The sequence below is a fragment of the Rhinolophus hipposideros genome (assembly GCF_964194185.1).
Source record: "Rhinolophus hipposideros genome assembly, chromosome: 4".
Taxonomy (NCBI): domain Eukaryota; kingdom Metazoa; phylum Chordata; class Mammalia; order Chiroptera; family Rhinolophidae; genus Rhinolophus; species Rhinolophus hipposideros.
This window is the reverse complement of record NC_138050.1, coordinates 30,061,302-30,078,804: the sequence shown is the minus strand read 5'-3', so window position 1 is coordinate 30,078,804 and position 17,503 is coordinate 30,061,302. Positions and strand designations below refer to the sequence as shown.

Genomic DNA, 17,503 nt, shown 5'->3' with positions numbered 1-17,503 from the left:
GGCTTCGAGAAAGTACAGTCATCCCTCAGTATCTGTGAGGGATTGGTTTCAGTACCCCCACGGATACCAAAATCTGCGAAGTCCCTTCCATAAAACGGCGCAGTATTTGCATATAACCTATGCATATCCTTTCATGTACTTTGAATCATTTCTAGATTACTGATAATACCTAATACCATGTTTCCCCAAAAATAAGACCTAGTCGGACAATCAGCTCTAATGCGTCTTTTGGAGCAAAAATCAATATAATACCTGGTATTATATATATTATATTATATTATATTATATTATATTATATTATATTATATTATATTATATTATATTATACCTGGTCTTAAGTAAAATAAGACTGGGTCTTATATTAATTTTTTTTCCAAAAGATGCATTAGAGCTGATTGTCCGGCTAAATCTTATTTTCGGGGAAACATGGTACAGTGTAAATGCCATGTAAATAGTAATTCTCTATTATTTAGGAAATAATGACAAGAAAAAAAGTCTGTACAGTTTCAGTAGAGATGCACACAGCTTGAGCCTAACTACGCAGTACACGTCAGCAACAACATAACGTTTCTTTTGTGAATATTTTCAATCCACAGCTGGTTGAATCTGCTGAACCGCAGATACAGAAGGCCCACTTTGCAAATATATTTTCATGGTTATCCTGTGCATGCTCTGGAGGCAGGTTGCCTGAGTTCAAAACGTAGTTTTGCCCTCACTAGCATTCAAACTGTCTGTGCCTCAGTTTCCTCATCTGTAGAAGGGGACTGCTGGCAGCACCCACCTCATAGGGTTATGAGGAAGAGTCAATAAGATAATGTGTGTGACAGGTTTCAATAAACGGTATCTGTCATCAGAGGTGTTTATTATAACAATAATTCTAATCATGCCTCAAATTCAAAGCAGTACTAAATAACAGCCCTCCACTCAAAGCTGGGCACAAGAACCACTGTAACTGAGACAGCCATTATTAGAGGTGAAGGAAACTGGCAAGCCTCAGGTGCCAAGAGGAAAAATAACATTTGGGATACAAGCCTGAAAAGAAATTGCATTGGCCTCTGAAAGCCCCCAAATGGGCATCACGTGGATGCAGAACTCCTGAAAACCATACAGCCAGGACTGAGCAGGATGAAGGGGCCCCAAGAACTTGGCCGGTGAATACTGCCCTTGAGAAATGTCCAGCCTGCCTCCTGCTCTAACTATACCCGGACTGATTTGTCCAGGATTGCTTCATGTCCAGGGCATTGCAGAAGTCCAGATCAGTCTTTCTAGCCATGAGCTGTAGCGAAACCCCATGTGGGGACAGTGGTGAAATTAGGTTAAAAGGGGTCGCGCACGTTGGTGCCAAATAAAATAGGAAAGGAGAGCCGTTCGGCCCCCAGGGTCCCTCCCTGCAGAACCCTCTGCCCGCCAAGAACTCAGTAGGGCACGCCTTGGAGGGTGGAAGATGCGAAAGGGCATCTCGCGGCCCCGCAGACCCCAGGGTTGGCCGGGGTCCTGGTTTGAGGCAGTACAATTTACCCTTTCGCTTCCTCAGAGATTTTTCTGGAGACTCGAGCTGCGTTCGCTCACCGCCTCCCTGAAACCACCCGCTGGCGATCCGCAGGCTGTCAGTCTGACACGCGCGCGCCCAGCTGGAGAGGCGGGCACGCGGCTGGGGCGGGGCCTGCGGCGGGGTGTGGCCTGCGGCGGGGTGTGGCCTGCTGCGGGGCGGGTTTGGGGGCGGGGCCTTGGGCGGGGCGGGCGCGGCTCGCGCACTGGCAGCCCCTCCGCTCCGCGTTAACCGAGGTTGGGGCGCAGCCAACGCGCAGAGGTGACGGCGGTGCCTTTAAATAGCATCCGGAGCAGGCGCGGGGCAGGCAGTGGTCCGCGGTGACAGCCGGCGGCGGAGCGGCCCGGCTAGCCCAGGAGGTGAGTGCGCCTGCCCCACGGAGCCGCGTGCGTTCCCACTGCGGCGCCGGTGGTCTCGGCGGAGACGCGGTGCCCCGCTGGCCCGAGCCCCAGGAGGCGGCGGCCGCAGCGGAGGCGCGTGAGCCGCCCCTCGACGCGCGGGGACGTTCCGCTTTTCAGGCCTCTGCCCTGCGGCTGCCCTTCCCGCCGCAGTGGAGGCCTCCCGGCCGCCGGAGCCGCCGCCGCTTCCTATGCCTGAGCCGGGGGTGCCCGCCTGCCGCTTCCCGCGGGCGGCGCGGGCGCGGGGCTGGTGCCCGGCGAGGACCGGGTGACGCGCGCCGCGGGTCCGGCCCCTTGTTTGTGCGGCGGCGGGGACCGTCCCGGTGGGGAGGATCCAGAGCTTCAGATGTGAGGGGATGATCCCGCGAGGCCGGTGACGGATGTCTCTCGGCCACGGGCATCCCCTCTGCCCCCGTGGCTGGGATTTTTGAGGTGCGCTCGGACGCATCGGAGCGGGGCTGGCGTCCTGTCTCGGTTGGATAGTGGCCCCTGCGTGGAGCGCTTGCAGGAGGGTCAAATGCAGCATCAAACCGGTGGCCATATGTAGGAATCCTGGCGGTGTCTCCAGAACAGTGCCCACAGCCGCTGCACAGAGCCGTGGATGGTCATTGATTTAAGGAGTCTGGCTTTGTGTGTGTGTGTGTGTGTGTGTGTGTGTGTGTGTGTGTGTGTGTGTGGAAATTAACAAGCAAAGATGATATCTATCACCTGGCAGCCTAGACGGAGAGTGGTGGTGGATGACTCGAGCGGACACGTGGACTAGAACCTAGAGACAGAGGCTCAGGATCATCAGTGTGTACGTAATAATTGCAAGCCCCCCTCCCCCCCAGCCACTTTCCAGGTTATGGCGCTTAATTAAGAACATTATAAAAGTACCCTTTGTCCTTTTAAAGTTAAGACTTTTAAGCTTTTTTGTGGGTGCAGGAGTATCCAAAGTGCCCCCACTGTCAATACCCTTCCTTTTATTTATTGACTTTTGCCTAGTATGAGAGAAGCTGGTTAAATCTCATAGTTTCTGACACAGTTTTCGCCAGTGATTATCCCAATGTAAACAATTATTGCTTGACACAAACAAACAAAAAGTCAGTCAAAAAACTTCTGGTTGATTCTGCATTTGCAGGTGGAGGTGGAAGGTTAGATTGACTTAAAACTTCAGGTTTGAGTTAACCGTCTCTCTGCAATGGGTCGGTTTGAGAAGGTGGAACTTTAAAAGAAGCCCTTGCTTCCCATTATGGTGGGTCTTTCTTGTCCTGACTCAATTGGGAGAATCCGTTTCCAGCCTGAAATATGACTCCTCATTTGTGAAAAGACTGCATTAGCCTAAAGTCTTTCAGGGGCTAAAATTCTAGACTAGAAAAAGAAAATCTTTAAAAGCAGCACACCTCACACCTCCCTCCCTCTCTTAAAATTATACAGACATATTGTAGACCATATACTATAGAACTCTATTTCCTGCATTTCCTGTAAATAGAGAAGACTTTAAAATAAAAAAATTACCCTTCCCCCACAATTATAAGTATTTTGATATATTTCTTTCCTGTCTCTGTTATGCATATTTCGACAGTATTTTTATTATTATTATAGGCAGCCTGACTACAGAGAAACCTATGGACTTTTTAATTTGGAGCATTTAAGAGATAGATAGTTGTGACAAATGCAGGTAGGGACAGGTATCTATTTATATAATACAGGTAGAGTTTTCATATCTATGACTGCTTTAGGATGAAGTTTGGAATAACTGAGTCTACCAGCCTGCCACAGTATCATGCTTAAGGCCCTGGTCTTGCCACAGCTTTCGTTTAGATGTAGTTGTGTGTTGTGTGGAAAGTGGTTGTGTGTTTGGGGAGAGGCTGGGAAAAGATCCGGTTGTCTTGTTCTTATAGCTGGGAATTTCTCCTCTCACCCTTCAAGTTTCACTTTTCTGGAAGAGCAAGACTATAGGAATGGTAGTAATTTCTAGATGTTGCTAATAACCTTAGAGAAATAGATCATTTTTAAGGTCAGTTGTTAAATTTATTGTGCAAGTTTGCCACTTAAAACATGCCCATTATTCTTTTGCATGTACTGTCTCTTGTAACCAAATTCTGTTGAGTCCACTAATAGTGTTTTATGAACAGTCTTGTTTGGATGATGCAATGGGTTAGACTCCTGTGTTACAAAATACAAAAGAACTTTCTTTATGGCAGCTCAACTGTTGGTATCGTAAGGCCACTTCAAGCCTTATTTTCAGGCCATGGTCAGTCAGGTGCCAGAGTTTCTATTGAACGTTGTAGTCCAGCTGCTGGTCAGACAAACACATAAGGGTCACTTTGACACTCATGCCTGGAGACTACGTTTCAGTGAACAGAACTGACCTGTAGCTGCCCGTAGTTGAGCGTGAGTTTCAACATTCTAGGACTTAAAGGGGCTTCTGAGCACTTTTAAAGACATACAAGCCCTGAAGTTGTAGCTAGATTTTATGAACTAGAAAGTAGAGGCAATTTTACCCATGTTTGTGGCTGCACCTCTGAAGGTATCAGTGTATCTGCAGCTCCTTACTTAAAATGCTTAATGCCAAAGCATAAGAAATTCCAGTTTGTGTAAGCCCAAGGTGACACATAATTTGAAACAATTGCCCATACCACAGTGACAAGAGAAGACTAACACGTCATTGGAAGTAAGGTCATTTTTCTGAGTTTTTACATCCTGATATGTAGAAGTTCTTGAGTGTGTTGGAGACAGCAGAGTTTTCAGTTAATCGTAACCTTTGTAAAGTCAAGAAGGGAGGATGACGTATCCTACCTAGAACCTTCCTTGAAACGTGGCTGGCTTGGAGAGATGGCACACTCGGGACAAAACCTTAGGCGGAGGTGAGGACTCCACTTCCCAGTGCTCCTGCCTCAGAAGAACACTGGAGGCAAATGTTGTCTGAAATCTAAAATTTAAAAATTGGTGGCTCAGTGCACTGGTAGGTACCTCGGCCAGTTCTCTTCATGAATTGGTTGTCAATCCTCCAGTTTTTAAAAAAATTTGAAACCTCTCTACTATCTAAATCAAAACCATTTGCCTCAGAAAAGCTCTATAGAACATATAATTTCATGTGATATACTTTTGATATTATATTAGGTTGTTGCAAAAGTAATTGTGGTTTTTGCAGTTATTTTTAACCTTTTAAACCACAATTACTTTTGCACCAACCTAATAATAGGTATCTATGCTTACAGAAAATTTGGGAACTATACAAATAAAGGTCTTCAAGAGATTAATACTATTTATAATTTATATATTTCCTTTTTGTTTCTCTAAACTTTTTTTAAATTTAAGCATATATTTTTAATTGAAGATAAAATTTTTGATAATTTAATATTAATCACCTAAATTATATTGTGAATATTTTTTCCATGTTGTTAATATATCTTTTTTTTTAGAAATTAGGGCATAATCTGCTTTAAAGCTGTTGAAATTGACAATGATTTGAAAATTGTTTTTATTAATGAATATTAATTTAGTAGACTTTTGGTCTCGTGTGTTCCTGTCAAAAGCTGTTAAAATAAGGATTTCATGGTTTGGAAAGATAAGTGGAAACAAGTTAAGCCATCAGAAAAGGAAATGTAGATTGCCTTTTACACCATTTCCTTATTCGGGGAGGGATTTCTGGTAAATGTGTTATCTGTCCATTTGCACAATTTTGGCTACTCTAGAAATTGACACTTTCCTTTCAGGTTTATTGAGGGAGACGTGTTCCTAATACATAAGGCCAAAATGCCCTGAATGCCGTTCATTCTTTTATTAACCAGAAAAGGGAAGTTGCTATAGGAACTAGTTTCTCTCTCAAGGCTCAGCTGTCAACTGCGAAGCCGGCGGTGTCAGCTGACATGGTGGCCACAGGCTGAGCGTGGCAGGCTGAGGACTTAAGAGGTGATGATAGCTAACAGTACAAGGCACTGTCCTCAGTGCTTCAGATGTGTTCACTCAGGGAATCTTCTCAGCAGCCCTGTAAGGTAGGCCCTGCTGTTATCCATAGTTTACAAAAGAGAAAAGAACAGACGCAGAGACTGTCACTCAAACCAGGATTTGAACCTCAGCAGCCTGGCTTCAGGGCCAGAGCTGGTAATTTCCTGGCTCTATCAGGTTTTCCAGCTGGTGGCAAGACTGAAGACAGAGCTGGTTTTTCTTCGATTTGGTTTCTCCTTGAGTTTTCCCTGTCTGATTTACATTCGGTCTCGGACCACCAGAGTGCTGAAAACGACAACAAATTTTGATGCAGCTTGGTTCAGTGAAGGATGCGATGACCCGCTGCACAGCTATGACCTTCTAGAGAATTAAAGAGTAAAAGGCTTTGTCTCCCCTGGAAGTTGGTCTTGTAAGACAGGAGAACAGTCGAGACACATGATGAATGCATCATGTTCGGAAAGGAGAGTGGGGTGGGGACAGGGACCCAGGCTTAGCAGGGATGCTGAGCACCACTCGCTTAAGTAGAAGACTGGCCTCACCATGGCACGCAGGTTTGCTTCCTGCTGCCTCTCTAGGGGTATTTTTTACCAGAAACAGACCTTCTCGACACGTCCTGCTCATAGATCATGCTGCAAACTCTTACTAGACAAGAGAACAGAATTGTGAGTTTCCAGAGTTGGAAGGCACAGTGTTGGTCCCTAGTGGTTATCTGGCCGCTTTTTCCCAGTACAATTTTAGGCAGAACCCCGATATATAAAATAAATAACAGCAGGGCTGCCGTGGTTGAGGGGGGCGGACACAGTTGCTTTCTCAGCCTCTGACGCACTTCAGCCCCAGACTCCCCAAACATGGAAAGCACCTAACTCCCTCACTTGACTGATGCAGTAGCTGTGGTATAAGAGATGGGGTACCTTAGCGGCAGGTTACACAACCTGTGCTCCCCTCTGGCCAGGACACAGTGGCATTTGTTCCTGAGCCCTGTGCCTGTTTGAGGAATGGCTTGACCTTGGTGTTACTATTGATTTGTACCCTAAACTAGTCAGTCAGCAGGTTCTGCTTATTCTAGTGTACTGTCTGTACCAAATTGCCCAACACACTCGTTTCTTAGTATCACTACCCTAATCCAGTCTGTGCCCCTAGCTTAGACGGCAAAGGCCCTTAGTTAAAAAAAGCGGGAGAGGATGATGACTTTTCCAAACACAGAGCTCCGATTGAATCCCTCCTCTGCCCAGAAGCTGTCCAGGGCTCCTCCCCATAAGGCCCCAAGTCTTTATTTAGCTTGGCTGTTGGGGCTTCTGGAGTCTGCTCCCAACCTGCTATTTCGCATGCCTCCCAAAGCACCACATACTGGGGCATTTGGAACACAGACTCTGTGGCGCGGGGTTCAACCCAGGTCTCTGCACCCCAATACTACGTGAGCTTTCCCTTCTGCCCCCCCCAGACTCCCTGTGTCCTAGAAGGCCCCCCTCCCTGGGCCCTGTGTGCCTCCCGCGACCCGTCTGCAATGCCGTTCCTCATCCTACCTTCGTTACTCATGGCCCAGCTCTTCGGAGCACTTTCCTGGAGCTACTCACGGTCCTCAGACTCCAAATCATCACTGGAGCTTGAGGCTGACGTTCAGCTGGGACGCACAAGCACCCACACTGGGGGCTGAAATGATACAGTACTCCCATACCGGTTAGAAAATAGGCCTCAGCCCTACTTCAGAATCCGAAGGGTTAATGCCTGGTGTGGGGGGGTACCTCCTGAACCCTGTGTGGGGCGTTTGCCTGCTTCTTTTCCCATTGGTTGATGCCTGGCTGTACTGGTTATTCAGTATTTTGAATAGCACTCCTCCCTCTGCCCTTCATCTGCCTTTTCCTGCGTGCCTATCTTGCTTCCCCACTGAAATACCCAGGCCGCACTCTAAGCTCTGGGCTAGTCCGAGGCACGGTCATTTCTGTGTTGGCAGCAACATTTGACGTAGGGCGCTAATGCTAGTGAGCACTGAATGTTTATCTGATGCTTGACTGAGACTAGGAGACATTCACACGGTGGGTCCCATGGAAGCATCACGGACAAACATATACCTTAAATGTTCCAGGTCTGTATATTATGGTGCTGTGCAAAGCTGAAATCTCACCAAAGCTGCCTGTGCTTTCAGCGGGCCCCTCTTTGTGTTTGGAATACGTCTGAGGTATCTGTGTCAGTTATGTTTGAGCAGCAGGTGCTTGTGGGTTTTGCAGGATGTGGGAGGGAAGGAGATCAGCGTCGAGTTCTTAATAATCTCACATAACTTACGATAGGCGTCATTTACCTTATTCCTACTTAAAGTTGTACCTGGTTTCTGTGAAATGGTCAAACAGCTGTTGGTTCTTTCTGTAGGACAATTACCCCCATTGTGCCTCAGGCAAGCTTCTGAGGTGGCCCAGGTGAACTGGCAGGGACCAATCAACCACCTCACAGAGGATGGAACCAATATCCAGAGGGGTGTGGTGGAGCAGCCCAGAAACAGGCTGGACTGAAAACATTGCCCGTCTGTGTTTTTCTCTCCTGATGTAAATCAGAGATAAAGGCCAGGGGAGCCCAGACCTCCCTAGAATTCAGGCAAGCTGAAGATCCTAGGCTCTTGAGGCAGGGCCTGGAGCTGTGGGTGCCCAGGACAGACCTCCTGAGATGAGGCCACCCCCTTAGAGTGTTGTGGTCCCAGGGCCCTGATTCTCCTTTCAGAACAGCCGGGGCAGCTGCCTGGCTTCTCATACTCGCCCAGGTAACAGTCCCGGGCCGTGTCCTGCCCTCTCCAGCACGCTTCTCTCCATCACAGGGCGGTATTGAATGTCTTTGTCTCCCCATATGGAAAGTGTTTGCAGGCTTTGGGAGGCACTGTTACTTTGCCTCCTAGGTGCAACAAGCTTTTCAGGGTCTTCCACTTAGCAGTGTGACTTATCGCTGCCCACAGTTGGGAATTGCCGGAGACTAGCTGGGCAAGTGACCAGAGAAGTTGCAGGTCCTGCTCAGGAGACTGAGGGGTGGTCTCCAGAGTGGGGTATACGTGTCCCACGGTGGGTGGGGGTAGACCTTCCATTAGGGTACAGGGTGGATATATTGGAACTTCTCTAGATATATCTAGAACTAATTTTTTAGCTTTTTTAAAAAAAATTACACATTTGTGTGTTGTATAATGTTCAGATAACACTATATGTACATAGTTTATATATAAATACACTTACATATTAAGGATACATTTATTTATTATTTTTCATGCATTGTCAAAAGTTTAGGGAATCTGAAAATTACCTCCTTCTCTACCAGCCGTGTGACAAGAAACCTTTGAATGCCATTTTAAAAAGGAGCTAACTCAATTTCAGTTAAGGGGATAGAAACTGTTTTGTGAAACTTGGCTGTGATTTCACGTCACATTGGTCTCTGACTTCAGGAGAGTCTAGTTAAATCCACAGTGTGTTTTGCTTTAGGACCCAAAACTTGACAATATAGAAATTTCTTTAGGACAAGGATTTGATTTATTTCGGTTGTTTTTTTTTTTTCTGTGTTATTCACTGTTTTTTCCCCCTGAAGCTAGAACCACACTTGACCGAGTGGGTACTCAAATATTTACAATTTAAACATATGGATCTTTGTTTTGCATGACAATTAAATATCATGCTGGGTTGGCCACTTTAAATCGATATTTAACTTGACTTTCTTTGTCAAGTTAAAACTTCAGTCAGGTGGCGGGATGCAGCATGCGTAGCAGACAGTTTTACTCCCCACAAATGAGTTCTCAGAGCTGTTGGATCATAGAGTAGAATGGGCCTCAGACATGTCACCTGAATGACAGGATATTTAGGATTTGCTTTAAATCGTTTTTTTAAAAATGGATATAAAATGAAACAATATTAGCAAAATGTTGATCATTATTGAAGCTGCAGCTGGGGATATGGGTGCATGGCGGCTTACGATACTACTCTGCTTTTGAATAGATTTGAAAATTTTCATAATAAAAATTTTAATAAAACATCAAGAAAAATAGAGACCCAAAACTAGTGTCACCCAAGCGGGTAACAGCCAGACCAGACAATCTCTTTTTCTTTCCATGTTTTCAAACACCGGCTCATTAGTCTATAATTCTCTGCAACTTGTTAGATTTGTTTTGTTTTTAGATTCCCCAGGGTGAGTCACCTCGCCGTATAGTTACCTGAACTCTCTCGGTGTAATTCTAGCTCTTGTCCCGTGGTTGTCACCCACACCTCCCTTATCCCTCCTTATACAATGAGCTAAATCCTGGTTAACCTTTCCTCTATTTCTCATGTTGCTTCCTCCAACACCACCGAGGAGAGGACCGGGGTGGAGCTGATGAAATGTAGAGGTCAGAACAGGGTCCCTGCTCTTTAAAGGTTCTGTTAGGTCCTGAGAAACCACGTAGCCTAAGAACACTTTGTAGGTTCCATTCGTCTCTGCTTTTGAGGGTCACAGCCATTCCCGGCTGAAACCTGTAAACACTAACGGCGGGTTTCTCCCACACTTGTGAGTAGCTGGCCTCCTCTCTCTGGGTACAGGACTGTCTCCTACTTACCCTGTTCTGCGGAGCCATTTCTCCAGTTTATCAGGCCCTCTGAAACCTTGATCTATTTTAAGAGGTGTAAGTAACTCTACCCACCCTTGCGTCCCTTCAGCCTTCTTACCCAGGTCACTGATATTTGATCTTTGCGACCTCTGAGAGTCTGAGGACCCGGTCTCTGTCCCGCTCTCACAGCAGGCCTCCCCCTCAGGGCCCGGTGCTCCCTAAACTACACAGGGCCGTGTGTGTGGGGCTAGCCTCCTGCCGCCTGCGGCTCCTCAGCCTGTTTGACAGGATGCTCTCCTGGGAGACAGGCAGGGTGTCCTTGGCCTCTGGTTTAGGACACTGTTGTTCCTAAGCTACCTGCCCTGAGGCTTCCTTCTTGCTCCCTGAACCCCCACCTGCCCCTGCGTGTTCCCACTTGGCCTGCTTCCGCGGGCTCTCTGGGGAGGGGAGCCTCCCTCTGCCCTGCAGCCGTGCAGAGCTTTCTCCGTCCTCCGTGCCCGTGCCCGGAGCTCCGGGTCCTCTGCTTACCTCGTCACAGTCGCACGTTTTGTCCCTACGACTTGGTTAGCCCTTGCCGGGGTCTTTGTCCTTATTGATACCCTAAAGTCATTGAAGTAAGTGCTGTGTCCTCATGCTGATGGCTTTCTGCTTGCAAGAGACTAGGGAGAGGTGTTTTTGTTGTTTTTTTTTTGCTTCCTGCCATTTTCAGAGTATTTCTGTTTCTTTGCAGTGGGACCCTTAAGTGCAGCGGGGCCAACATCGCTGGTCAGTGGCTGTGCCAGGACCCAACACAGGGCAGACAGTGAGAGCTTAGACATGTACTTTCTGGGAGGGGCTGAGTCCTCATCTGTCATTCTGCTAGAATAGGGTGCCACCCTAAGCCCTTTTTGGAGCAGGTGGGAAATACATACATAGCAGAGGAAATGAGCTGACCTAGTTATATCATCTCTATTTTCAGAAATTAAAAAAAGAAATACAGCAAAGTACAAAGAGTAATAAAATGATCAAACAAATACGATGTGCCCATCACGTGGAATTGATCGTTTTTAACATCGTTTTCTTTATATGTCCTGCTGTTACCTGGAGGTTCTAGGTGAAGGTGGGGTCCTGTTATTTAGTCCTGGGTGCCAGGATTGCGTGACCATCTTTTGCCTTCTCTAGCATCACCATGGAGATGCTCCATGGTGTTGGGGAAGGAGGGCGACATAGCTTTCCTCAGTTCCCACTCCTTTCTGCATCCCCCTGAGGCCCACACAGGCAGCAGTGGAGAAGCTGGCTCACGATTTTGTAGCTCATCGGGGTCATAGCCAGTACGTAGAACATGAGCTTTCTCCATTTGACTCTAGTATTCTTTCCACCCTGCTGCTCTGTCTCCTGTATATACTATTGGAAGTTACTAGCTTTGGACAAAGCATCTGAGGGCACCCTAGGACTTAGCGAAGGTACCTTCTCTATGTGCAGTTTGTCAAACAAATGGACCTATTCCCATCCTCAGGCGAGAAGAGTCCTGTGTAGCTGGGTCCAGCTCCGGCTCTTGGGAACGGACACCTGTCCCCTTTCCTAGTAAGTTCTCCTTTCTCTTGGGGAAGCCTCTTACTTCCAGGCTGACTGTGGTCAACCCTGTCCTAGAAGGTGCACAGTCTGTCCTGTATTGTGTTAGTGGCAGCAGGGATTTTCTCTCCTCCTCTAGTCATTACCATAACAAGCTCTGCTTGTGTTGCCCAACGTCGTCAGGCCGTGATGTCATGTTCTTCAACGTGCAGTCCTACAGATGTAATTAGGACTCTTCTTGCTCCAAATGTCAACTGAAATAACATACTTTATTAGATCCAGGTGATGAGTGGGCAGCTTAACCTACAGAAACCTCGTCTGTCTTAGTTCTTGCTGAAGGGTTGGGTCAGCCTAACAAACAGGTCTTCCCGTCTCCCATCAGCTGCAGCACAGCTGACTGACTGAGGCCCTGTTTTGTCCAAGCCTGCTTCTCCCTGTCTCGTTCTTACCAGCCTACGTCCCTGCCTGATCATGACATATATACAGAAATTGCTTAATAGTATTAAATCAGTGTTTAAGGACCAAGGGAAAGGGTCTCGCTTCTCCTAGGTAATGTTTTGAATGGTGATTTTTCCTCTTAAATCCACACTGTAAAACTTAACCTTGCTGTCTCACACAGAGGTTTTAACATGACCTGGCACGTCATTAGGCACGTCCTAAGTATCATCACCTTCCCAAGTGGATGTACATGACAGGTCTTTGTATCTACATTGCAAAGTGAAGGGAGGAGAACTATATGGCTGGGTTTGTTTTTGCTCTGGAGAAAGTCAGGCAGGTCCTGTTTCTAGCATTCCTTACATCTCAGATGAGCACAGACCAGCTCTCTCCATGTTTCTGAGGGTTCTCCTCACTAGTCCTGCACTTGTACTCCAGTTCCTGGGCTGTTTCTCTGGTTTGGAGAATTCTCTTTTCTGACATAGAAAACTTACAGATAGAAGTTGGTGGCCAGCCCTGGTGGCAGGCTCTCGACTTGAATTGTCCTGGCATTTGCTGCTCTACTTCAAAAAGGTATTTGTTTCCTCTGTTCCCTTCCCTGTGGGCAAACCTGATTTGTTTTAAGCTAATCCACAGTCATAGGTCTAAATGTATATCTAAATGTCTGCTAAGGAGAAGAGAGGACCCTTGTCTTTTAGATGACTTTGGGTGACATTATACGTAAGTGAAACAGTTTGAGAGAAACATAAAACATCATGGGAAGAGGGGAAGAGAATATTTTTATGTAGCCTTCACATCAGTAGCTTGCAATCTCTTTTTGTTTCCTATATATCACCTGGGAAATGGTTCTTCCCCCCTCCCAGCACACTGACCCACAGCATCTCCGTGGGGTGTAGAGGAGAATGCTGAAGTTGGAAAATGCTTTGAATACCCCTTTATCTTTGGAGAGTGGCTGTTCTATTAGGTTGGTGCAAAAGTAATTGCGATTTAAAAGGTTAATTGCAAAAACCGCAATTACTTTTGCACCAACCTAATATAACTACATCATACAGTAATATAAATACAGCTTACAGTAGAGATTGGTCAGAATCACAGAGGGTCATTCATGACTCATAAATGTTTATGAAGCGCCTGCTCTGGGCAGGGCACTGTGTTAAGCACCAAGGGCCTGTGAAGATGGATGGGAAGGGGCCCTGACCCAGGAAGAGAGAGAGGCATCCACAAGAGAACCAGACACTCACCGTGAGTATAAAATGGCAGGTGCTGAGGGCCACACAGGGGCTAAAGTATTCTGGAGTTCAGAGGAAGGACTTGCTGCTTCTGACTTGGGGGACATGGAAGAATTTGTTTGAGAAACTGGCCTCGGGCCTACATGGATACAGTCTGGGAACCTTAGAGCCGAGCCAGGGAAGAGAGCTGCATTGAAGAAGATGGAAGGGAGGGGAATGCAGAGCAGCACGGAGGCACTGGGAACACTTCCTGGTGTGTGTGAGGAGGGGCTGTGTGCGGGGCAGGGGGCAGGCACTCGCAGCATGTGGCTGACACCTGCCCCCAGAGCCCCGGTGAGGGTGAGGCAGGGAGCAGTGGGGTTTCTTACCCAAGAAGCGTGGGGAGAGGATGGAGCTTCTACACAAGCACGGTGGAGGGCTTTCGGGATCCTGGGAAAGCGGCCCGGGAGCTCACAAACCAACTTCTTTCCTCTCTCACCCTCCCCGCTTCTCTTCACTGTTCCACTGTCATTCTCCCAGGCTCAGAAGCTGGGTCCTCCAATTTCTTCTCTTCTTTTCCATTTATATGCATTTAGTTACTAGATCCTGGTGTGTGTGTGTGTTTAAGTGATCTTTTAAAAATTCTGTTCATTGTAAAATATGCATAACATAAAATTTGCCATTTTATACACTGCAGTGTTATAGAACCATTTCCACTCTCTACCAGTAGTTCCAGAATGTTTCATCATCCAAAACAGAAACTCTACCAGTGAAACAATAACTCCCCATGCCCCACCCCACCCCTTATGGCCTGTATCCCTGTCTATGAATTCGCCTATTGTAGGTCTCTCATATAAGCAGAATCATACAATATGTGTCCTTTTGTGCCTGGCTTCTTTCACTTAGCATAACGTTTTCGAGATTAATCCATGTAGTAGCGTGTGTCAGAATTTCCTTCTTTTTTAAAGGCTGAATAGTATTTCATTGTGTGTACGTCGTATCTACCCTTTATCTGTTGATGGACACTGGGATTCATCCTGGCTTTTTAAAGGCACTTTGTATCGTGACCTGTGCTCATCCTCCGAATCGCCTCCCGCCTTTATGTTGATTGGAATCACCACGGGCCTGGGGCACAGCGCTTGCCCATCAGCGTCCTTAGGCTTTGGTTTCAGACCCGGGCGTCAGTCCTGTTCTGTGTGGAGCCGGGCTGGACCTTGAACTCCTCGGCACAGTTTCCCTATCTTTGAATGGAAAGTAGTGACAGCTACTGTTATGAGGGTTATGAGGGAGGACTGTTATGAGGGTTACGTTTAATCATGTGGAAGATCGCACGGCACAGCACCTCACACATAGGAAATCCTAACAAGCAGTGGCTGGTAAAGAAATCACCGTCTGAAACTGATTTCCCTGAAGTCTTCCTTCCCCTGTCCTATCCAGTTTAAGCCTGTCATTTGTTTTGGATTAACTCGCCCAAAATCCTGGAGCTGAGGTGGGGAGCTGCTTCTAGGCATCTGTTTCTGTCCCCACAGCCTGAAGCAGCACTCACGTTCTTACCTCGTCCCCTCATTTTTTGGGACAGTTTAGTGCCTGCCTGCTACATGCAGCTCTCCCTGAGCTTGCGGCCGTGTTCATAATTTCTTTTGCACTTGTTGCCACCTTGTTAGTCACTGTTTTGTGTACGTATTTGCGTTATGTATTTCACCTCCAAGCCTCATGCACGGGGCCTGTAAGTTTTTCACACTTTGTCCCCCGTAGGAATATTAAATAATGTAGATACCCAATAGAAGGTGAGGGTCTCCCCAAAACCCTCTTTCAGTCCTCATATTAGAGGCTTTCATTTTATGGGGTGAGCTCAGGGTCGCAGTATTTGGAACGACAGCAGGGCACCTTGTCCCGAAAGCACCTCTGCCGGTCCTAGCTGTGGGTCCTTGTAAAGGTTAACTGACGAGTCTGACTTTTCCTAAGGCAAAGGAGCTTAACACTAGCTGAATAATTATTTCCGGGGGTTTGACTTTACAAAGGCAAATGTTGGATAGTATTGTAAAAAAAACTTTGAAAGTCAGTTTAAAAAGAAATAAAGTATGTGGTTTAGTTATATGAATATGGACCCATAGGACACATTTTTTTAAAATTGTCCTAACATTATACAGCTGTGTTCCTGTGACTTGGGAGAACCTTTTTCAGTGGTAGCTACATATATGACTTCAAAAAAATGTTTCAACTTAGACAATTTAAATGGAAGAGAAAAATGTGATGATATGCTTCAGAAAACTGTTAATCCTCCAAAAGTAGTTTTAGAGATGCCTAAGACTCTGTTTAAAGAAGCATGTTCAAATAATTTGAATAAAATATTAACGAAATGTGAATAATAGAAAAATAGAATAAAGGCAAACATTTCTAAAGTAATTTATATTGTCATGTGACTTAAATATATATGTAGTTTAATGAATACAGAAACAATTTCTTTTTTAAGTAGCCCATTTCATCTAATCCCTAAGAGTCTATCTGTTTAAGTTGGACGCCTTATATTTGGAATCCCTTTAGTTTGGAGGCACATATGGTAGTTGTGGCCTGTGGTCAATATGAATGTGTGAGGTTACAGGGAACATAACAATGGTCAGGGAAAACTGGCACAAGCTCAGGGCAGAGAACCAGAGCCCTTATCTTACTGGTTAAACATTAGTCTGGCCTTATACTTGCCTTTAAAAATGTTGTGTCCCGTTCTTTCTCTGATAACTTTGGGGAATATGGGCAGGAAGTGGTTTAGTGTAGAATTATTCAACTTGACCAGTTCAATAAGTCAGGTTCTAAAAATGGAGCATCTCTGCTTCATGTCTCCTTTTAACATCTTCTTGGAAATTGAATTGGTTGATCCATAGAATCACTTTAATGGAAATTAAGTGGGTTGAAGGTTTGCTATCCATTCTTGGGAAGAAAATCTCCAAGGCAGTGGATGGCGATCCCTAATTTCCTGTGGAACACTTGCTCATTGTGCGTGGGATCCCAGGGTACCCAAGTGGTCCTTCTCCTTCTTAGGCTCAGGATGAAGAGATGGTTAGGGATTCCTGTATGGGATGGGGTTGTGCCAACGACCTTGGCTTTCCTTTCCAACTGGTGGCTTGTGGCGTCTGTACCTTCCTCTCTCCAGGGAGAGCCTGACTGCTCTTTTGGTTCAAGAGGGGATGGCTTAAGCAAATCTAGTTTTAGGGAATTTGCCAACCAAGGTTAAGGAGCACGAATCCGACGGTTTGGAGTGAGTGGCACATTGAAAGAACAGCACATGGTCTGGCTGCCGCTCTCTTGTTCGTCCTGGAGGCTGAGCTCTGCCCAGCTAGTGCAGGACAAAGGGGGAGCTTTCAGCCTCTGTAAATGGCACATTGTACCAGGGGAGGAGGTGGAGCAAGGAATGGCAGCGTCTCGCCAGCCTGGCTTGCTGCTTTAAAGAAAGATGTCAGGATTTCTGCATTTGCTACTGCCGGGGCAAGGGTGCTATTTCTGTGGGTTTGTTTGATTGAGGGCTGCATTCCTAGTGAAGTATTCCATCAAACCGCTATTATTCAGCTGGATGAAACCTTGAGGAGCTTCAAAAGGAGAGAAATCCAGGGCACCTGGTTTTTGGTTTGTAAATGACATGAAGAAAATAAAATGCTAATGTAAGTATAATTTTGCAGAATTGGGGGGGCTGTGTGTGTGTGTGTGTGAGACTGTCCCCGCCCATGTCATTAGAGAATGATGCCTTTAGGATTCACCTGTGGTGCTGGACCACTTTTTTGCTGGTGCAAACAAAATGGTAAAAACTGAAATTCTGTGCACAGCGGACCTGGAACCCACATGTTCAGAAGCCAGGGTGGTGGGATAAATGCTTGTGGTTATATAAGACATGGAG

General features: G+C 46.4%; 1 protein-coding gene across 14 annotated transcripts in view; it reads left to right on the top strand.

Annotated features, from left to right (window-relative positions):
* The first annotated feature begins 1,721 nt into the window (after window positions 1–1,721).
* ACSL1 (acyl-CoA synthetase long chain family member 1) overlaps window positions 1,722–17,503 on the top strand; it is a 68,215-nt gene continuing 52,433 nt past the window's right edge. For 4 of the 14 annotated variants that reach the window (XR_013993241.1, XM_081046947.1, XM_081046957.1 and 1 more), the window contains exon 1: window positions 1,722–1,908. The gene's annotated coding sequence lies outside the window, so the exon portion shown is untranslated. Of the gene's footprint in view, window positions 1,909–2,662; window positions 2,744–7,794; window positions 7,964–16,879; window positions 17,271–17,503 lie in introns of those variants that run through there. The other 10 variants (XM_081046951.1, XM_081046943.1, XM_081046949.1 and 7 more) reach the window with 7 other exon arrangements.